The sequence below is a fragment of the Leuresthes tenuis genome, unplaced genomic scaffold (genome assembly GCF_036924035.1).
Source record: "Leuresthes tenuis unplaced genomic scaffold, fLeuTen1.0.hap1 SCAF_4, whole genome shotgun sequence".
Classification (NCBI taxonomy): Eukaryota; Metazoa; Chordata; class Actinopteri; order Atheriniformes; family Atherinopsidae; genus Leuresthes; species Leuresthes tenuis.
In genome coordinates, this window is record NW_027325358.1 from 28,743,900 (window position 1) to 28,766,857 (window position 22,958).

A 22,958-nucleotide genomic window follows, 5' to 3' on the forward strand; every position below is an offset into this window, starting at 1 on the left:
TCGCAAGTTGCACACCCTCCACCAGAGAAACCTTTTGAACATTTGATGATGGATTTTGTTGAACTCACACCAGCTGAAGGAAAGAAATATGCACTAGTAATAGTGGACGTGTTTAGTAAATGGGTTGAAGTTTTCCCTGCAAAACATGCAAACAGTAATGCAGTGACTAAAGCACTGCTAAACAGAAATCATTCCTAGATGGGGCATTCCAGAGAAGATCAGCAGTGATAATGGCACACATTTTGTAAACACTGCATTGACTGAGGTTGGTAAATTCCTGGGAATAACCTTGCGCACACATTGTGCTTATCATCCACAGAGTGGAGGTGCTGTGGAAAGAGAAAATGGTACATTAAAGTCCAAGTTAGCCAAATGTTGTGAAGAAACAGGTCTGCCATGGACAAAAGCATTACCTATTGTGCTTACCTACATGAGAATGAGAATCAGAGCTCAAGTGAATCTCAGCGCATTTGGAATTTTATTTGGCAGACCTCCTAACCTGGGATTGGGACCTGTAACCAGACCCCTCCCTTCCACAACTGTTTGTGATGATGCTATGTTGTCTTACTGTCGAAACCTTTCCACTGTTCTATCTCAAGTTTCACAGAAAGTAAAAGCAGCCCTTCCAGCCACAGAAAACACACCACTCCAACCAGATGACAGGTGGAGTGTTACTACTGCAAATCCTGTAGCATTTGTGCCATCAGGGTTTTTTGCTTGACCTGTTGAATAAATATAGTTATTTCTGCATTTTCATAACGTATATCAGTTAAGTCTGGCCTGGGTAAAACACTGATGGTTATTTCTGACATGCAATCATGAGGCTTTCCATCTGTGGGGTAGGTAGCGGTGTGGATGGATTAAGTGTAGCACATCTCTCGACAACAAGGTGTGGCTGTGAAAGAAGAACTGTTATGTAGGAGAGATGTCTGGTAAAGATATTTTGTTAAGTAACCATATCACAGCCACTGCATGAGGTACCTTAAGTGTTAATGGGTGAAATAACACCATTATTGTTGATGCCTGCACTGCCAATGGCTTCTGGCCATTGATTCAAAAGTACGATCTCGTCCCTTTTTCCCCCTTTCAGTGGACACTGGCCCCTAATTACCGCAATTCAGCAGGGGGTCTTTCATTAGGAGTACTGGACTCCCCCGTGCACGGTTTCAGCTCCGACCCTGGAAAGCGGAAAAAACGTTGAGATCTGGTTTGAGGACCCAATTGTTGAGAAAAGTCTCTCAATGAGACTCAGAGTTGCTGGAGTCAGTTAATGCAAATGTTTAATCTTGCAGCAAGTTCAAGAATGTGTGTGTGTATGGGTGTATGTGTGCGAACGTGTGTGAGAGTTTAAAGAACCTGTTATCCACAGGCAGGTCTTAACTAGTATGGCACAGGTCCAGTCTGTCTCATCTTTTTTGGAAGGTCCAGCGCTCGGCCGTAACCCTTCTGTCTGTTTGGACTCTCACATACATTCGGTTAATCATAGAAAAACGAGAACAAAACTTTTTAGCCCCTTAAATTCATAAAACAGACATGGTGCAGTTATTTCCATTCTAGAAAATAAGAGTAATCACCACCATTCCTATAAATTCTGGATATTCTAACAATCTGAATCTTTTTTAAATGTTCGATGAAGCCCTTTGCTGTTCTGTTTAGAGACTCAGCTGATCATAAACCAAGTTTTGCTCTTGAACCAAGCTTCTAAACTCTTCACCTTTTTCATTTCTCAGTTAGTATTCACTTTAAAACTGATTAAAAGAAAAATTAAATGAATGCGTATCAACAAATGTGGGATCTAAACTCTAGTGCTTTCTCTAAAATAATTTCCTTTCTCAATTCAGAAATGTGTGTGTGTAAGTCACAACACCCGTGACACCAAAACGGCTTTCTTTTCTCTCTTTTCTCTACACTCTGCACTGTGAGCACACACACCAAATCAGAAAGGCTTTTTTCTCTCTTTTCTACATTATGGACTGTGGGGACACAAAACCACTCTCTCTCTTTTTTTTTTTTGATTGTGTGCCAGGGCGTTGTCTCACGTATTAGATTATGCTTAAGATACGAATGGGTTTATCAGTCACATCAGAATCCATACATACTGATCCTCCCGTAATAAAATGGTCGGATCTTATCAAACACACTTTGTTTCTTGTGACAAGTCAGCGAAACAGCGTATACACGTCAAGACACTGAATCAAGTTTGCCACAAGAACTCATAAGTTTGGCAGTATTGCTCTGCCGTCAGCAATCATACACCCATTTTATTTTCATGAGACATGTGCAGGCACCTGTTCATCTACTGTTCTATCACTATGAATTAGTTTATCTATTATCAATAAGGATACTTCTACAACTACTATCAAAGTATGTCCGGACTTCTTATGTTGTCAGTTGCTATATATGAATAAGTGGGTTGCTACTGAAAAGCATTAAGCATGTCACACAGCCCAAACATATAACATTTCAGGACACACCACACAGTTAACAACCACAGTGAAGCGTGTCAAAGCCCAAACATGTAACATTCAACAGGACACTTACACAACACATTCAAATCAAACAGTCAGACAACATACAAGAACATATACCCCAGCCGGCATTGCTCCCTGCCTATTTTCCTACAACTCACTATGTGTGCGCACACCTTTATTCACAAACTCTTCAACTTATACTCTTTTACCGAAGCTGCTACAGCTCGATTGGCCAAATACCCTTAGATCCTATTTCGGTGAATTTGACATCTGCCTTGTATGTAACAGATTAGCGGTTTAGCAGTTTTAATTTAGTTTGAGTGAAGGAATTCATTTTATAGCAAAATCCGAAATCGTGAAGAACTCATGAAAGTAAGCTTATTCTCGGATTCCTGAAACTTTAGATTTGCTCTTTCTTTTACTGCAAAGTACAACGTTGAGCAGCACTAATGAGTTGTTTCTATTTTTGGCAGGCTTTACCTTTGCGGATGAAGCCCTTTCTGTCTGTGCAAAAGAAATCTTGTTACTGTGCAGAGTGACTTCTCTGAGTAGAGTCGCCTTACTTGTTGCGACTGTGCCGATGTTCGAAGCTGGAGTGCAAAGTTGTTGCTTGAATGGTGCTCGCTGGAGCGTGTGGTAGTGTAAAGTTATACCATTTAAAAGGGCTGAAGAGTGCTCAGTGCAGCGGGTGGGCGGAGGTGCAAAGTGACACTATGGCCATAAAAAGAACACCGCTACAAGTGCGCATTGTGCCAGGAAGGGCCCTCGGACGTGAACCAGTGGACAGTTATCGCTTCTCGGCCTTTTGGCTAAGATCAAGTGTAGTATCTGTTCTTATCAGTTTAATGTCTGATATGTCCTCTATGCGAGGACTACATATTAAATGGATTTTTATCAATAGGAGTTGAAAAAGGAGCTTGCTCCGTTCACTCCAAGCATCGACCCGGTACTGCAGTGCCGCTGGGAACGGTGCGCTCTCCTCTGCTCTTGTGAAAAAGCAAGCAGCGGTGCAGGATGGAAGTTTCAGGGAGCCTAAGATTAAACTTTCTTTTAATCTGCTGAGAAAAGAGAGTGAATGCGAAGCAGACTTTAACACGGCTCTGGGAGCGAGCCGAGTGCGGGCTAACCGGGAGAATTGCTTGAAAGAAACGCGACACCGAATGAGCAGTCAGAACAAAGCCTCAATACGGTGTTCCCGTGTTGTTTGTGGCTGCCTTGTCTTTGGCACAGAGTAAAAGACAAGGCAGCCATCGAATAGGGCCCGATTGTTCCTACTTGGTCAGCCGAGGAGCAAGGGGGGGGAGCAAGCGTCTCAACCAAGCAAAGCTCACCATGGGGAAGGTGGCTATGCCAACTAGCCTGATGCCCTGCTCCCGCAGTGATGGATAATCGTACTCTGGTTTCTCTTCATAACGTACAAGTACTTCGCCTTTTACTAAAGACTTCTGTGGAGAGCAGCACTAATGAATTGTTTCTATTTTTGGCAGGCTTTACCTTTGGGGGTGAAGCCCTTTCTGTCTGTGCAAAAGAAATCTTGTTACTGTGCAGAGTGACTTCTCTGAGGAGAGTCGCCTTACTTGTTGCGACTGTGCCGATGTTGCTTGAATGGTGCTCGCTGGAGCGTGCGGTAGTGTAAAGTTATACCATTTAAAAGGGTTGAAGAGTGCTCAGTGCAGCGGGTGGGCGGAGGTGCAAAGTGACACTATGGCCATAAAACGAACACCGCTACAAGTGCGCATTGTGCCAGGAAGGGCCCTCGGACGTGAACCAGTGGACAGATATCGCTTCTCGGCCTTTTGGCTAAGATCAAGTGTAGTATCTGTTCTTATCAGTTTAATATGTGATATGTCTATGCAAGGACTACATATTAAATGGATTTTTATCAATAGGAGTTGAAAAAGGAGCTTACTCCGTTCACTCCAAGCATCGACCCGGTACTCCAGTGCCGCTGGGAACGGTGCGCTCTCCTCTGCTCTTGTGAAAAAGCAAACAGCGGTGCAGGATGGAAGTTTCTTTTAATCTGCTGAGAAAAGAGAGGGAATGCGAAGCAGACTTTAACACGGCTCTGGGAGCGAGCCGAGTGCGGGCTAACCAGGAGAATTGCTTGAAAGAAACGCGACACCAAATGAGCGGTCAGAACAAAGCCTCAATACGGTGTTCCTGTGGTGTTTTTATAAAATGCGGTGTAAAAAAAGGTGTGAATGCCCCATAGAAAACTAAAAGGTGGAGCGGAAGTGTTCGGCTGCAAGAAGGTGTGAATGTCCGACTATATTTGGTGAAAAGCAGGTGAAGCAAGGTCTGAATGCCCAACCTTACATCATCAAAAGCGAGATCAGAGGTTTTTGGCTGCAAGAAGGCCATAGTTTGCCAAAAGCGGTTAAGGTGCGAATGATCGGCTAAATATCAACAAAAGTGGGGGCGGAGGTCTTCAGATGCAAGTGGGTGTGAATATCCCACCATACAAGTATGGTGGAGAGGAAGCTGTGAATGGCCGACCTTAGTTTGCAAAAAGCGGGTGAGAAAAGGTGCGAATGTCCAACCATACATGATCAAAACAGGGAGCGGAGGTGTTTGGCTGCGACAAGGTGTGAATGTCCACCCATAATTAATGAAAAGCGGGCAACAAGTAGGTTCGAATGCCCAACCATACATCATCAAAAGCAGGAGTGGATGTGTTCGGCTACAAGAAGGTTTGAATGTCCGAGCATAGTTTGTAAAAAGCGGGTAAGAAAAGGTTCGAATGCCCGAACATACACCATCAAAAGAGGGAGCGGAGGTGTTCCGCTGTAAGACGGTGTGAATGTCCGACCACAGTTGGTAAAAAGTGGGTATGAAAAGGTTCGAATGCCCAAATTCGGCTGCAAAAAACTGTGTTCGGCTGCAAAAAGGTGTGAATGTTCGACTAAATTTTGTAAAAAGCGGGTAAGACAAGGTGCGAATGCCTGACAATGTATGATCAAAAGCGGGAGCGGAGGTGTTCAGCTGCAAGAAGGTCTAAATGTCCATTTTTAATTGCTAGAAAACATGAAAGAAAATTTTCGAAAATCAATCCGCACATGATCATAAGTGGGAGAGGAGGTGTTCAGCTGCAAGAAGGTGTGAATGTCCTACCATAATTGCTGAAAAATGTGTTAGAAACGGTAAGAATGCCGGACCATACATCATCAAAAGCTAGAGAGGTGGTGTTCGGCTGCAAGTAGGTGTGAATGTCTGACTAAAGTTCAAATATATTAACAAAAGCGGGAGGAGAGGTCTTCGGATGAGTGGTTGAGAATTTCCAACCATAATCTATAAAATGCGGTGAAAAAAAAGGTGTGATAGATACCTAAAAGGTGGAGCGGAAGTGTTCGGCTGCAAGAAGGTGTGAATGTTATATATATAGTTGGTGAAAAGCAGGAAAAGCAAGGTCTGAATGCCCAATCTTACATCATCAAAAGCGAGATCAGAGGTGTTTGGCGGCAAGAAAACGGGTAAGGTGTGAATGACCGACTAAATATCAACAAAAGTGGGGGCGGAGGTCTTCGGATGCAAGTGGGTGTGAATATCCCACCATACAAGTATGGTGGAGAGGAAGCTGTGAATGGCCGACCATAGTTTGCAAAAAGCGGGTGAGAAAAGGTGCGAATGTCCAACCATACATGATCAAAACAGGGAGCGGAGGTGTTTGGCTGCGACAAGGTGTGAATGTCCACCCATAATTAATGAAAAGCGGGCAACAAGTAGGTTCGAATGCCCAACCATACATCAACAAAATCAGGAGTGGATGTGTTTGGCTACAAGAAGGTTTGAATGTCCGAGCATAGTTTGTAAAAAGCGGGTAAGAAAAGGTATACTGCCAAACTTATGAGTTCTTGTGGCAAACTTGATTCAGTGTCTTGACGTGTATACGCTGTTTCGCTGACTTGTCACAAGAAACAAAGTGTGTTTGATAAGATCCGACCATTTTATTACGGGAGGATCAGTATGTATGGATTCTGATGTGACTGATAAACCCATTCGTATCTTAAGCATAATCTAATACGTGAGACAACGCCCTGGCACACAATCAAAAAAAAAAAGAGAGAGAGCGGTTTTGTGTCCCCACAGTCCATAATGTAGAAAAGAGAGAAAAAAGCCTTTCTGATTTGGTGTGTGTGCTCACAGTGCAGAGTGTAGAGAAAAGAGAGAAAAGAAAGCCGTTTTGGTGTCACGGGTGTTGTGACTTACACACACACATTTCTGAATTGAGAAAGGAAATTATTTTAGAGAAAGCACTAGAGTTTAGATCCCACATTTGTTGATAGGCATTCATTTAATTTTTCTTTTAATCAGTTTTAAAGTGAATACTAACTGAGAAATGAAAAAGGTGAAGAGTTTAGAAGCTTGGTTCAAGAGCAAAACTTGGTTTATGATCAGCTGAGTCTCTAAACAGAACAGCAAAGGGCTTCATCGAACATTTAAAAAAGATTCAGATTGTTAGAATATCCAGAATTTATAGGAATGGTGGTGATTACTCTTATTTTCTAGAATGGAAATAACTGCACCATGTCTGTTTTATGAATTTAAGGGGCTAAAAAGTTTTGTTCTCGTTTTTCTATGATTAACCGAATGTATGTGAGAGTCCAAACAGACAGAAGGGTTACGGCCGAGCGCTGGACCTTCCAAAAAAGATGAGACAGGCTGGACCTGTGCCATACTAGTTAAGACCTGCCTGTGGATAACAGGTTCTTTAAACTCTCACACACACAAACTCACACTCGTTTGCACACATACACCCATACACACACACATTCTTGAACTTGCTGCAAGATTAAACATTTGCATTAACTGACTCCAGCAACTCTGAGTCTCATTGAGAGACTTTTCTCAACAATTGGGTCCTCAAACCAGATCTCAACGTTTTTTCCGCTTTCCAGGGTCGGAGCTGAAACCGTGCACGGGGGAGTCCAGTACTCCTAATGAAAGACCCCCTGCTGAATTGCGGTAATTAGGGGCCAGTGTCCACTGAAAGGGGGAAAAAGGGACGAGATCGTACTTTTGAATCAATGGCCAGAAGCCATTGGCAGTGCAGGCATCAACAATAATGGTGTTATTTCACCCATTAACACTTAAGGTACCTCATGCAGTGGCTGTGATATGGTTACTTAACAAAATATCTTTACCAGACATCTCTCCTACATAACAGTTCTTCTTTCACAGCCACACCTTGTTGTCACACTGCTACCTACCCCACAGATGGAAAGCCTCATGATTGCATGTCAGAAATAACCATCAGTGTTTTACCCAGGCCAGACTTAACTGATATACGTTATGAAAATGCAGAAATAACTATATTTATTCAACAGGTCAAGCAAAAAACCCTGATGGCACAAATGCTACAGGATTTGCAGTAGTAACAGAAACTGAAGTTTTCTTAAAACAACCACTACCAAAAAATTACTCTGTTCAAGCAGTCGAATTGGTAGCTTTAACTGAAGCTTGTAAATTAAATAACAAAAAGGTTGTTAACGTTTACACTGACAGTCAGTATGCCTTCTCAACTGTACATGTGTTAACACAGCATTGGAAAAACAGGTATGTTGACATCCACAGCTAAATGTATAAACTACAAATATTTTAGCATTATTAGATGTTATTCAATTGCCATCTACAATAGACTCGTATGAATGACCGGAAGGAAAACCATACTGCCAAAGAATTTGTTTAAATATGCTGCAGTATTGAGCCACGCACCATGTCATGTCTCAACAGGAGGGATGGAAGCAATAATGAACAAGGTTTTTACAGCATATGGTTTTACTAATTATTGAATTTTTTTTTTTAGAATAAATAAATGAATAAAGTTTTGTCTAGCAGGTCAAATATGTGCAAAATACATTCCACAGGGCAATCTAAGACCAAAACGAAGATAATTCCCTAAGCCAGTGTATCTTTTTCAACATATTTGTTTAGATTTCATTATTTCATTATTGTGTAGATTTCATTGAACTAAATTAATGTTAAGGGAAACGATTCTGCTCAGTGACAACAGAGGTTTTTACCAAATGGTCTGAAATATTTCCATGTGCACAAGCAGATGCACTCTCAGTAGCAAAATCACGCGTAAAATAACTCATTTCTAGATTTGAAATTCCTGAAAAGATCTTCAGTGATAATTTGACACACTTTGTAAACTATGTCATCTCACTGATGGCAAAGAACTTAAAATAGATCTTAGAAACCACTGTGATATAGAAGGTTTCGCTAACACATTGGAATTGTTTTACTATTTACATATGCATGTGCAGTGAAGAATTGCTTGCTGCTGATAAATGCAAAGAAGAACAGCTTACACATAGATGCTCACATATAGGCTGCTGAATGCAATGAAGACCTGCTTATCCAGTAAAGTTCAATGTCAATGTGTAATATTCAATTAGGATTTGCAAAACAGTGAAGTTAAACAATGAATGGGTCCATAGTCGGTATGAGAAGACTACAGGAATATTTACCTGGGTGTACGTTCAAACAGAGATGAGAAAATTGCGATAAATTATTGTTTGTTTGTTTGTTAGTATGTATATGAATGTTATGTGTATAAACTGTGTTGAGTTGTAGTTACTCAGTAGTGTCTCAGTGAAACAACCGACGGGGGAAGCCTTGCGGTGACAACAAAAGCAGTGTTTTACTGATCAGTCAAGTTGCTCCAGTGTACTCCATACAAACTGGTTGGCTACTGAAGGGATAGAAAATGGGGAATACTTGTTTTAAAGCAAACAAGGAATTAGATGGGAAAAATACATGTTTTAACGGGACCCAGACAATATTATATAGATGTCGCCACTGAAGTAAAGAACATTTACGTGGGATGGTGTGAGGGTCCTCGTTTGGCTGACGTTCGCTGATATGCTCGCCATGCTCAGAACCAAGTTGAGACGCGTAAGACAACCAAAAGGGACAAGTGTGAAAAGGAGCTGCATTTGGCAACCATGACCATGTATTACGCAGTTGGTGTAAACAGAGGACGAGGCCGAAGTCGAAGACGTGGACGTGTGGGAGAGGAGGTCGAAATGGGCCACGCCAGAGCTATGATCCGAATATTTGTTTTTACTGTGGCCAGACTGGACACTGGAAGAAGGACTGTCCACAGCTGAAAAGTGATGAAATTGGGCAAAAGACTGACTGAGGGTGGGAGGCAGGTTCTGGACGTCACGCGGCAGCGGAGCCTCCACTAATGGGTGATAGCACAAACACACTCACACATTTTTCCTGCTCTGTGTAGTGAAGCAACGCTTGCCGACTGTGATTCACGTAGTAAAGTTTTGCATGCTATTTCCGTCCTAGAGCAAAGATATTTCTCTCAGAATATAGGAACTTATGTTCATCAGTAGTGACGTCAGGGGAGTTTGATTGTCCTCCAAAGTTAAGTGGAAACCACGTTTACTGTATGTCTGCATCAGGCCAGGTTGTGAAGGAGAAAATGACAATGCCCATTGCGTGTTGTCACTGAGCTCTCCTTCAAACACTCATTTTTGTTATCAGAGTTGTGTCCCATTAACCTGATGGGCTGTGATCTCATGTGTAAATTAGGCATTATTTTAACTTCTACACCAGAGGGTGTTAAGGTTATGTTACAGCCTGACAAAGTTTTCACAGCAGTGCAGTTTGATTCATCGGCACTTACATATGCTTATGAGTGGAAACTTCCCAGCTCTCCTTTTTCACAACAACTAGTGGAAGAAGCAAAAGCGTTAGTTTCACCCCTTTCTGATTTCATGCAACCTACTGATTTGCACTGTACATCACACATTTCTTTGGGGCCTGACAATGACTATGAGAAGAAGTGAAAAAATATGTGCGCCTACTTTATTGACTCCAGAGCACTTCGATTTTTTTAATGTTTGTGGTACTCGCCCTCACATTTCCTTGGCCAAACGTACACACAGGCAGTGACAAGGTGTGGGAGAGTTTGTTGCTACATGTCAGAAAGAAATGGAGTGGACCGTTTCACCTGCTGATCCAAATTTGATGTTTTCTGAACGATTGTCAGCATACAAAAAAACATTTTTGAGTACAATGCATTGTCAAAGAACTGTGGACTTAATTCCTACCACAGAATCACATTTTGAAGCATGTTTTTTATCTGAAACAGATTTGTCTTCGATACCCATGTTGGCTGAAGTGCCCAATGATCTTTGGGCTAAGAGCAAATATGATGTGGGGTTGATAAAAGGCTGTGAACCAGTAATTGTCACCCCTAAATCAGACTTTTGTCCATGTAAAAAACAATACCCTTTTAAGCCTGAAGCAATTAAAGGGATTAAACCTGTTTTTCAATCTTTTCAGAAAACAGGCGTTATTGTTCCTTTTGAAAATTCACCTGTGCTTACTCCATTGATTCCTGTTAAAAAGATTAAAGATGCTGGCCAGCCAGATGAATGGCGTTTTGTACAGGACCTCCAAGCGGTGAATGCTGCAGTTCAGCCACATGCTCCTACTGTGCCCAACCCACACACTATTTTGTCTCAAATTACATCAGATGCACAGTTTTTCTCAGTGGTTGACTTGTCGCCAGTGCACCCTGATAGCCCATTTTGGTTTGCTTTTTAGTTTGAAGGGAGATCTTGGACTTTTACCCGGTTATGCCAGGGGTACTGTGAAAGTCCCACTATTTACAATGCTGCCCTCAAAGCTAGTCTGGATTAACTTCAATCAACCACAGGCTCTGCTCTTTTGCAGTATGTGGATGACATCCTTTTATGTAGTCCATCTAAACAACAGTGTGAAAAAGACCAAATGACTCAAATAACTTTCTTGCTTTCAAAATTTTTCCTCTAGTGACGCTGACTTAGAGAGGGATGAAGATAATCATGTTTAATTGTTCATGTTTTGATTGTTTATCATTGGACCCTTTATTACTATGATGCCTCCATTTTAAACTCATGTTGTGTGCAAATGCAGGCTGATGTTTTACAGATAAAGTTATTATTTTCCTTGTTTCTTTTGGGTTGATTAATATAATGGTATTATTATAATCAAAAGGGAGGAATGTAATGGAAAATAATTCTTATATGCATTGTATTGAGTGTTACTATGTATAACCTGCAAATGACCGAGCTGCAAGGTACCACCCTGCCCTGTTTTCTTAAATTCCTCTTTACAATGGTGGGCTTGTTATAATGAGATAGCTGCACTTTAGGGGGGACAGGGTTAGGCTGGTATTTACGAGTGTGTCTGGGTAACCTCAACTGATGGTTGGGGAGGAAAGTTAGAAGAACAATCAATTATACCCAAAAACAGATGACGTGATGAGCGGGCAATATAACTGTGTGTTTTTGCTTCAGTGGTCAGAGCAACTCTGTATTCTGTACTGTGTTGTTCTCTCTTGCAAGATATTATTATTAAAGCCTCTTATCTCCTCACAAGAAAATAACTGACTCCCCAAATGCAAGTGTCAGGACAAATGATCAAACTTCTCCAAGCTTCAGTCTGCAGAGAAGTACAAGACAGGGTTGCTCACTTTCTCCCTCACTTTTTGCTATTTTCATCAAACCTTAAGCAGCTGCTATCAGACAAGATAGAAATATTAAAGACAACCAACCCCAAAATATTGAGCATAAAATAAGTCTTTATGCTGATGATGTATTACTTTTCCTTCAGAACTCACAGACGTCTCTCACTCACACGATCACACTCATAAATAAATTCTCAGCACTTTCTGACTACTCTATCAATTGGTCTAAGACCACAGTTCTGCCCATTAACTGTAGGGTCCAGAATATACCTGCGATCACTTTACAGTCAGGAAATATTAGATATTTAGGCATAAACATTTCCTCCAGGCTCTCAGAGCTAACAAAGCTAATTTATGTGCAATTATTAAAGACAGTAGAGGACAATCTCTCTCGTTGCAAGTCCTTACCTATATCAATTATGGGGAGAGTTACAACCATTAAAATGATGATACTACCAAAAGTTAACTATTTGTTCTCAATGATCCCCATAAAACCAACCTGCTACTTGGTTTAAGTCACTAGATTCATGCATCTCCAAATTTCTGTGGAAAAACAAACCACCACGTATTAGTTTAAAAACCCTACAGAAGACCAAGGACAGTGGTGGATTAGATTTACCTAATTTTCAGCACTATTCCTTAGCCAATAGGTTACGGTATATATCAAAATGGTTTAAACCTAGCCCAATAGATGAACATGGATAAATATAGAACAAGCATTGTGTGATAATCTGGAAATCTCTGACCTGCCACTTATTAGTCAAAACGTAAAAAATCACAAATGTTTCAAAAGCATTAACATCAGCACCTCTCTGACAGCCTGGTGGGAATTTCTTAAAATAACAAAGTCTTCACTTGTCCCGTGTAAGCTTACACCCATCTGGAACAATCCTGACATCCTGCAAAACAAAAAAATGCTAAACTTTACTCTGTGGAAGATCAAAGGAATCAAACATCTGGAACATATAATCCAAAATGGACATTTTATTTCATTTGATGAGCTCATATCACAACATGAGATAGGCAGCAATAAATTCCTAGAATATCAACAACTTAAGTCTATAATAACAAAGAAATATATCCTCCACCAACCAGACTTACAACTCCCGATTAGGGTAGCAGAATTTCTAAGCATCTGCACCCCAAAACTACTATCAAAAATATATAAATTATTGTCTAAGATAGATGACACAATGTCTCTACCGTCCTCAAAATGGGAGGCAGATTTATCCATCAGTTCTAGTCATAGCTTCTGGCCACAAATATGTTTGAACACCTTCAGAATGACTCAAAATCCTAATTTACAGCTCATACAATACAAAATTCTTCATAGAACACACTATACAGGACAAAGGATGTTCAGGATGGGTCTAACACACTCAAACATCTGCTCACATTGCACAGATAACACATCTGATGATTATGCACACGCTTTGTGGTTTTGTGCGCCTGTCCAGAAGTTCTGGCTTGAAGTCTGTGCGGACCTATCAACATGGCTAAAGTGTAGCATTCCTGCATGCCCCACACTGTGCATACTGGGTGACTTAGACAACATCAACGTGGAATTTAGCTTAGCACACATGATCCTCACAGTGTTATGTATAGCAAAGAAAACTATTCTCATGAACTGGAAAGCGAAGAACAATCTGTGTATTAACCAGTTTAAAAATCGCTCTGGGCGGTTGGGTGTGTGCTGGGGGGGGCTGTGTGGCTTCGGGCGTCTGGTGGTCTCTCGGGTCGTGGGGACCGGGTTGGTCATTGCTAGGGGGGACTGTGTGTCGGGCTTGGAGGGCAGTTTTGGGGGCTTGCGGGTTGGGCTGTCTTGCGGTGTGGGGCGGGGTCCCTTAGGGGCCTTGGGGTGGTGGCTGCTGGCTCTGTACCGGGTGACCGGGCCGCTCTGGCGTGGGTGGTGGAGCTGGGCCTTGACCTGGTGGCTTGCTGCTGCCTTGTGCCCGGGGCGGGGCCCTGCCTGTGCCTGGGGGGTCTGGGTTGCCCTGGACATGCCACAGTATGCGTGGGTTGGTGCAGGTCCTGGTGCCGGGCTTGTTGCTCTGGGAACTCCAAGGTGTCCGCAGGTGGTTGTTTTTTTTAGGGTGTTGGGGCGTGCGGTGAGGGGGAGGGGATCGGTGTGGGGGTGTGCTTTTCCCCTGTTGGGAGGGGCCTGGGGGGGCCTGGGTGATGGTGGGTCTCAGGCCCGGGCTGCTGCGACTGGTGTGACCAGGTGATTTGTTTGTTTGTTTGTTTGATTTTTGTTGTTGTTTGTTTGTTTTTGTAGAGGTCCTCCGGGGTGGGGTTGGGTTGAGTGGTGTGGGGCGGGATTGGTTCCTTCTGGGGGTACAGTAGCTCCCGGAATATGGTGACTGCAGGCCCTGAGCCTGATGGACATCAGGCCCTCCTGCCCTGTGTTGGGTCCCAGGTAGCGGGGATGCCTATTGCAGCCAGTATCTGTAAACATAAACAATAAACATTTATAAAACTTCCCTTGGCAAAGCAAATCTGTTTGGCATAAAGGTATTCAGACTACAATTCTGCTGCCAACAACACTAAACCTTTAGGAATCCGAGAATAAGCTTATTTTCACGAGTTCTACACAATTTCGGATTTTGATATAAAATGAATTCCTTCACTCAAACCAAGTTAAAACTGCTTTGTCCTTCATATTTATCCATGTCTAAATAGCTTTAAACAAAAAAGAACGTTGTACTTTTCAGGATAGGAAAGAACAACACTAAACCTTGTCAGGAATCCGAGAATAAGCGTCGTTTGACGAGTTCTACACAATATCGGATTTTGATATAAAATGAATTCCTTCACTCAAACCAAGTTAAAACTGCTTTGTACTTCATATTTATCCATGTCTAAATAGCTTTAAACAAAAACAAACGTAGTACTTTTCAGGATAGGAAACAACAACACTAAATTTTTTCAGGAATCCAAGAATAAGCTTCTTTTCACGAGTTCTACACAATTCCGGATTTTGATATAAAATTAATTCCTTCACTCAAACCAAGTTAAAACTGCTTTGTCCTTCATATTTATCCATGTCTAAATAGCTTTAAACAAAAAAGAACGTTGTACTTTGCAGGATAGGAAAGAACAACACTAAACCTTTAGGAATCCGAGAATAAGCTTATTTTCACGAGTTCTACACAATTTCAGATTTTGTTATAAAATGAATTCCTTCACTCAAACCAAGTTAAAACTGCTTTGTCCTTCATATTTTTGCATGTCTAAATAGGTTTCAGGCATAAAATTCTTCATATTACCCTGTATGTGAAAGAAGCATACTTGTGATGGAGCAATACACTCCTTTTGGGTAACCTAAACTGATGGTTGGGGAGGAAAGTTAGAAGAACAATCAACTATCAACCAAAGACAGATGACGTGATGAGCGGGCAATATAACTGTGTTTTTACTTCAGTGGTCAGAGCAACTCTGTATTCTGTACTGTGTTGTTCTCTCTTTCAAGATATTATTATTAAAGCCTCTTATCTCCTCAGAAGAAAATAACTGACTCTGTGCGTTACTAAATTTCCACCACAATTTTGGCGTCACGAACAGGATCCCTCGACTGGTGTCTCTGGACCGGATCGCAGTGCATGGCCAGCCTGGACTGAAGTAGCTGTTCCAGCCTCATACCTCCAAGGCCTTTTCTGAGAGAGAGGACTGGCAGGTCCTTTTCCTGAATACCAGCGCTGGGATCATTTTTGAAATATGATAGTCTGAGACGATAGGACTGCCTTTTAGTTTTTATTTGAATAAAAGAGGGTTTCCCGGTTGTGTCATTAGTGAGACAGAGATTTCATGGGTAAGTGAAACTTTTGAAGCAGTCCGAAGAAGTGTGAAGTACTCCAAAGAAGTGTGAGTACAGATTAAGGTCCTCTTTGGAGACGTCCTTTGAGTGAAGGAATATATTTCCCCATTCCAAGTCTGAGAATGGGAAACAGTAGATCTCAGACTTTTGACCCTACCGGGGGACCTGAGCATCATGAAATGAAAAAGACATATGGTCCAGAGGTTTTCCACCTGAAGGTTCTTTTAGTATGTTAGAAATAAGAAAATTAGAAGAAAAGTTTTGCAAATATGAGAAAGAGATGAAGCAAAAAAAAGAAAATTAAGTTTAAATAAGAAGTAAGAAAGGTATAGAATTTTGGAAAAAATAAAGTGTATTAAGAGAAAGAAAGGAAAATGTTAAACAAATGCCATGACGGAATGATGATAATAATTTAGTATTAGCTGTGCCGGATCCAGACCTGGACTCCTGCCCTCCACGACACCTGCAACAACAACAGCCAGCCCTGCCACAAGCCTCTGGCTCTCGGGAAGAAGGGACTTCTTCCATCCTCCCTCGGGAAGAAATTCCATCATTCTCACAACATCAGTTACATAGGTCTGATGATGAGGAAAAGGAAGACGTTTGGTTCTCCAGCGTACCTGCCCAAGAACTTTTAACGCAAGTGACAAAAATTCTTTACCCACAATCTGGACTTCAGAGATCTAAACGTGAGAAAAAACAAAACCAGATTCAAACCATGCCTATGGTTAAAGTTGCAGTTCCCACTGGACCATTACTGGTTTATCGACCCTGGACTGAGACTGACATCATGGAAGCATAACAATGCTTACCAGATCCAGAGATTTCTGGACCCCATTTTGCTGACGAGTTGCGAGATTTCTGCGCACAATTCTGCCTGACTGGGGTTGAATTGCGTCGCATATTGGCAAAAAAGTTCAAACCGACCGACCTCGGCAAAATAGAGGCCAGTATGCTACAACTGGATTTGCGACCTACCAACAGTGAACGAGGACATAATGATAACGCTCAATATGAAGCAGCCATCCAAAGACTGTGTCAAGCCATCACCACTCAATTTCCAACCAAAATCAATATGTCCCACATTTACACCTGCAAACAGAAACCTGGTGAAGGGACTGATGATTTTGTACACCGCATCCTTGAGAAAGTCAGCAAGCACAGCGGTCATCAGAGACCAAGGGATTTGGGTAAAGAATCAGGACCATGGGAGAGTATTGCATGCAATGGAATGTCCGACCATAGTTGGTAAAAAGCGGGTAAGAAAAGGTTAAAATACCCGACTGTACACAATCAATAGTGGGAGCGTATGTGTTCGGCTACAAGAAGGTGTGAAAGTCCGACCATGGTTTGTAAAAAGCGGGTAAGAAAAGGTGCGAATGCCCGACAATGTATGATCAAAAGAGGGAGCGGAGGTTTTCGGCTGCAAGAAGGTCTGAATGTCCAACCATAATTTTTTTAAAAACGGGGAAGAAAATAATCGAAAGCCCGACTATACACCATCAAAAGCGGGAGCGGAGGTGTTCAGCTGCAAGAAGGTCTGAATGTCCATCAATAATTGCTAGAAAACATGAAAGAAAATTTTCGAATATCAAACCGCACATGATCATAAGCGGGAGAGGAGGTGTTCAGCTGCAGGAAGGTTTGAATGTCCACTCATAATTCCTGAAAAATGGGTGAAAAAAAAGGTAAGAATGCCCAACCATACATCATCAAAAGCAGGTGTGAATGTTAGATCATAATTTGCAAAAAGCTGATGAGAAAGGGTGAGAATGCCCGACTATACACCTTCAAATGCAGGAGCGGAGGTGTTCGGCTGTAAGGAGGTGTGAATCTCCGACCATAATTGCTGAAAAATGTGTTAGAAAAGGTAAGAATGCCGGAGCATACATCATCAAAAGCGGGAGAGGTGGTGTTCGGCTGCAAGTAGGTGTGAATGTCCAGCCATAATTACTCACAAACGGGTAAGAAAAGGTAGTATTGCCAGACCATACATGATCAAAACAGGGAGCGGAGGTGGTTCGGCTGAGAGAAGGTGTGAATGTCCGACTAAAGTTCAAATATATTAACAAAAGCGGGAGGAGAGGTCTTCGGATGAGAGTGGTTGAGAATTTCCAACCATAATCTATAAAATGCGGTGAAAAAAAAGGTGTGATAGAACACTAAAAGGTGGAGCGGAAGTGTTCGGCTGCAAGAAGGTGTGAATGTCCGACTATATTTGGTGAAAAGCAGGTGAAGCAAGGTCTGAATGCCCAACCTTACATCATGAAAAGCGAGATCAGAGGTGTTTGGCTGAGAGAAGGCCACAGTTTGCGATGCAATAATTAAAGGCCTCATGCCAGATGTCGCCACTGAAGTAAAGAACATTTACGTGGGATGGTGTGAGGGTCCTCGTTTGGCTGACGTTCGCCGATATGCTCGCCATGCTCAGAACCAAGTTGAGACGCGTAAGACAACCAAAAGGGACAAGTGTGAAAAGGAGCTGCATTTGGCAGCCATGACCATGTATTACGCAGTTGGTGTAAACAGAGGACGAGGCCGAAGTCGAAGACGTGGACGTGTGGGAGAGGAGGTCGAAATGGGCCACGCCAGAGCTATGATCCGAATATTTGTTTTTACTGTGGCCAGACTGGACACTGGAAGAAGGACTGTCCACAGCTGAAAAGTGATGAAATTGGGCAAAAGACTGACTGAGGGTGGGAGGCAGGTTCTGGACGTCACGCGTCAGCGGAGCCTCCACTAATGGGTGATAGCACAAACACACTCACACATTTTTCCTGCTCTGTGTAGTGAAGAAACGCTTGCCGACTGTGATTCACGTAGTAAAGTTTTGCATGCTATTTCCGTCCTAGAGCAAAGATATTTCTCTCAGAATATAGGAACTTATGTTCATCAGTAGTGACGTCAGGGGAGTTTGATTGTCCTCCAAAGTTAAGTGGAAACCACGTTTACTGTATGTCTGCATCAGGCCAGGTTGTGAAGGAGAAAATGACAATGCCCATTGCGTGTTGTCACTCCTTCAAACACTCATTTTTGTTATCAGAGTTGTGTCCCATTAACCTGATGGGCTGTGATCTCATGTGTAAATTAGGCATTATTTTAACTTCTACACCAGAGGGTGTTAAGGTTATGTTACAGCCTGACAAAGTTTTCACAGCAGTGCAGTTTGATTCATCGGCACTTACATATGCTTATGAGTGGAAACTTCCCAGCTCTCCTTTTTCACAACAACTAGTGGAAGAAGCAAAAGCGTTAGTTTCACCCCTTTCTGATTTCATGCAACCTACTGATTTGCACTGCACATCACACATTTCTTTGGGGCCTGACAATGACTATGAGAAGAAGTGAAAAAATATGTGCGCCTACTTTATTGGCTGTGTCGCTCACTCCAGAGCACTTCGATTTTTTTAATGTTTGTGGTACTCGCCCTCACATTTCCTTGGCCAAACGTACACACAGGCAGTGACAAGGTGTGGGAGAGTTTGTTGCTACATGTCAGAAAGAAATGGAGTGGACCGTTTCACCTGCTGATCCAAATTTGATGTTTTCTGAACGATTGTCAGCATACAAAAAAACATTTTTGAGTACAATGCATTGTCAAAGAACTGTGGACTTAATTCCTACCACAGAATCACATTTTGAAGCATGTTTTTTATCTGAAACAGATTTGTCTTCGATACCCATGTTGGCTGAAGTGCCCAATGATCTTTGGGCTAAGAGCAAATATGATGTGGGGTTGATAAAAGGCTGTGAACCAGTAATTGTCACCCCTAAATCAGACTTTTGTCCATGTAAAAAACAATACCCTTTTAAGCCTGAAGCAATTAAAGGGATTAAACCTGTTTTTCAATCTTTTCAGAAAACAGGCGTTATTGTTCCTTTTGAAAATTCACCTGTGCTTACTCCATTGATTCCTGTTAAAAAGATTAAAGATGCTGGCCAGCCAGATGAATGGCGTTTTGTACAGGACCTCCAAGCGGTGAATGCTGCAGTTCAGCCACATGCTCCTACTGTGCCCAACCCACACACTATTTTGTCTCAAATTACATCAGATGCACAGTTTTTCTCAGTGGTTGACTTGTCGCCAGTGCACCCTGATAGCCCATTTTGGTTTGCTTTTTAGTTTGAAGGGAGATCTTGGACTTTTACCCGGTTATGCCAGGGGTACTGTGAAAGTCCCACTATTTACAATGCTGCCCTCAAAGCTAGTCTGGATTAACTTCAATCAACCACAGGCTCTGCTCTTTTGCAGTATGTGGATGACATCCGTTTATGTAGTCCATCTAAACAACAGTGTGAAAAAGACAGTGAATCTGTTGAAACATCTTCATTCTTATGGCCATAAAGCCAGCCTTTCTAATTTACAGTTTGTACGGGACGAAGTCACCTTTTTGGGTCATGTGATTTCTAAGGATGGGCGCTCACTTTCTCCTAAACGTGTTGCTGCAGTTCAGATCATTCCTAAACCGGTTACTAAAAAACAGCTTATGTCATTCTTAGGTATAACATCTTACTGCAGGAACTTTATTCCTAACTACTCTTTTCTCGAAGCTCTCTTAGGTGCTCTTATCCATGGTAAAGGCCTCCAGTCAGCTGATCGTGTTCCATGGACTCCTGAGGCTGAATCAGCCTTTAGTCAGCTTAAGCTGGCTCTTCAAACAGCACCAACACTTGGCATTCCAGATCCTCATAAACCTTTCATACAGGCAGTTGATGAGAAGCATGGTTGTATGACATCTGTTCTTATGCAGGAACATGGGGCAGGCAAAGGCCAGTGGCTCATTTCTCAGCAAAACTGGACTCTGTGGCTGCAGGCCTGCCTGGTTGTCTTCGTGTTGTTGCAGCTGCAGAGAAAGCTGTCCTGGCCTCCCAAGATATTGTGGGCTACGCTAATTTGACTGTTTTGGTTCCTCATGCTGTTGCCATTATTCTTCTCGAGCAGAAAACTTCACATCTTTCAACTGCTCGTTGGCTCAGATACACCTCTGTGATATGCCAAATGTCACTGTTAAACGTTGTACTGTTCTGAATCCTGCTACTTTGCTTCCGACTCCTGAGGATGGGGAGCCTCATGACTGTGAAGCTGTTTTGGAACAAGTTTGTACACCCCGACCTGATCTTTTAGAGACTCCTCTTCCAAACTCTGACATGAAAAAATATGTGCGCCTACTTTATTGACTCCAGAGCACTTCGATTTTTTTAATGTTTGTGGTACTCGCCCTCACATTTCCTTGGCCAAACGTACACACTGGCAGTGACAAGGTGTGGGAGAGTTTGTTGCTACATGTCAGAAAGAAATGGAGTGGACTGTTTCACCTGCTGATCCAAATTTGATGTTTTCTGAACGATTGTCAGCATACAAAAAAACATTTTTGAGTACAATGCATTGTCAAAGAACTGTGGACTTAATTCCTACCACAGAATCACATTTTGAAGCATGTTTTTTATCTGAAACAGATTTGTCTTCGATACCCATGTTGGCTGAAGTGCCCAATGATCTTTGGGCTAAGAGCAAATATGATGTGGGGTTGATAAAAGGCTGTGAACCAGTAATTGTCACCCCTAAATCAGACTTTTGTCCATGTAAAAAACAATACCCTTTTAAGCCTGAAGCAATTAAAGGGATTAAACCTGTTTTTCAATCTTTTCAGAAAACAGGCGTTATTGTTCCTTTTGAAAATTCACCTGTGCTTACTCCATTGTTTCCTGTTAAAAAGATTAAAGATGCTGGCCAGCCAGATGAATGGCGTTTTGTACAGGACCTCCAAGCGGTGAATGCTGCAGTTCAGCCACATGCTCCTACTGTGCCCAACCCACACACTATTTTGTCTCAAATTACATCAGATGCACAGTTTTTCTCAGTGGTTGACTTGTCGCCAGTGCACCCTGATAGCCCATTTTGGTTTGCTTTTTAGTTTGAAGGGAGATCTTGGACTTTTACCCGGTTATGCCAGGGGTTCTGTGAAAGTCCCACTATTTACAATGCTGCCCTCAAAGCTAGTCTGGATTAACTTCAATCAACCACAGGCTCTGCTCTTTTGCAGTATGTGGATGACATCCTTTTATGTAGTCCATCTAAACAACAGTGTGAAAAAGACCAAATGACTCAAATAACTTTCTTGCTTTCAAAATTTTTCCTCTAGTGACGCTGACTTAGAGAGGGATGAAGATAATCATGTTTAATTGTTCATGTTGTGATTGTTTATCATTGGACCCTTTATTACTATGATGCCTCCATTTTAAACTCACGTTGTGTGCAAATGCAGGCTGATGTTTTACAGATAAAGTTATTATTTTCCTTGTTTCTTTTGGGTTGATTAATATAATGGTATTATTATAATCAAAAGGGAGGAATGTAATGGAAAATAATTCTTATATGCATTGTATTGAGTGTTACTGTGTATAACCTGCAATTGACCGAGCTGCAAGGTACCACCCTGCCCTGTTTTCTTAAATTCCTCTTTACAATGGTGGGCTTGTTATAATGAGATAGCTGCACTTTAGGGGGGACAGGGTTAGGCTGGTATTTACGAGTGTGTCTGGGTAACCTCAACTGATGGTTGGGGAGGAAAGTTAGAATAACAATCAATTATACCCAAAAACAGATGACGTGATGAGCGGGCAATATAACTGTGTGTTTTTGCTTCAGTGGTCAGAGCAACTCTGTATTCTGTACTGTGTTGTTCTCTCTTGCAAGATATTATTATTAAAGCCTCTTATCTCCTCACAAGAAAATAACTGACTCCCCACTGTTATGTATAGCAAAGAAAACTATTCTCATGAACTGGAAAGCGAAGAACAATCTGTGTATTAACCAGTTTAAAAATCGCTCTGGGCGGTTGGGTGTGCGCTGGGGGGGGCTGTGTGGCTTCGGGCGTCTGGTGGTCTCTCGGGTCGTGGGGACCGGGTTGGTCATTGCTAGGGGGGACTGTGTGTCGGGCTTGGAGGGCAGTTTTGGGGGCTTGCGGGTTGGGCTGTCTTGCGGTGTGGGGCGGGGTCCCTTAGGGGCCTTGGGGTGGTGGCTGCTGGCTCTGTACCGGGTGACCGGGCCGCTCTGGCGTGGGTGGTGGAGCTGGGCCTTGACCTGGTGGCTTGCCGCTGCCTTGTGCCCGGGGCGGGGCCCTGCCTGTGCCTGGAGGGTCTGGGTTGCCCTGGACATGCCACAGTATGCGTGGGTTGGTGCAGGTCCTGGTGCCGGGCT

The 22,958-nt window shown here is 42.4% G+C and overlaps 3 non-coding genes across 3 annotated transcripts; all 3 read left to right on the forward strand.

Moving 5' to 3' along the window:
- Nucleotides 1-3,260: 3,260 nt before the first annotated feature.
- Nucleotides 3,261-3,451, forward strand: LOC140306043 (U2 spliceosomal RNA). Its single transcript, XR_011915408.1, has one exon. It is a non-coding gene; the product is annotated as a U2 spliceosomal RNA (small nuclear RNA).
- A 411-nt stretch (nucleotides 3,452-3,862) lies between these two features.
- LOC140306377 (U5 spliceosomal RNA) lies at nucleotides 3,863-3,976 on the forward strand. The gene has a single exon (XR_011915692.1). It is a non-coding gene; the product is annotated as a U5 spliceosomal RNA (small nuclear RNA).
- Nucleotides 3,977-4,251: 275 nt separating this feature from the next.
- On the forward strand, nucleotides 4,252-4,439 carry LOC140306186 (U2 spliceosomal RNA). The gene has a single exon (XR_011915538.1). It is a non-coding gene; the product is annotated as a U2 spliceosomal RNA (small nuclear RNA).
- The last annotated feature ends 18,519 nt before the right edge of the window (nucleotides 4,440-22,958 follow it).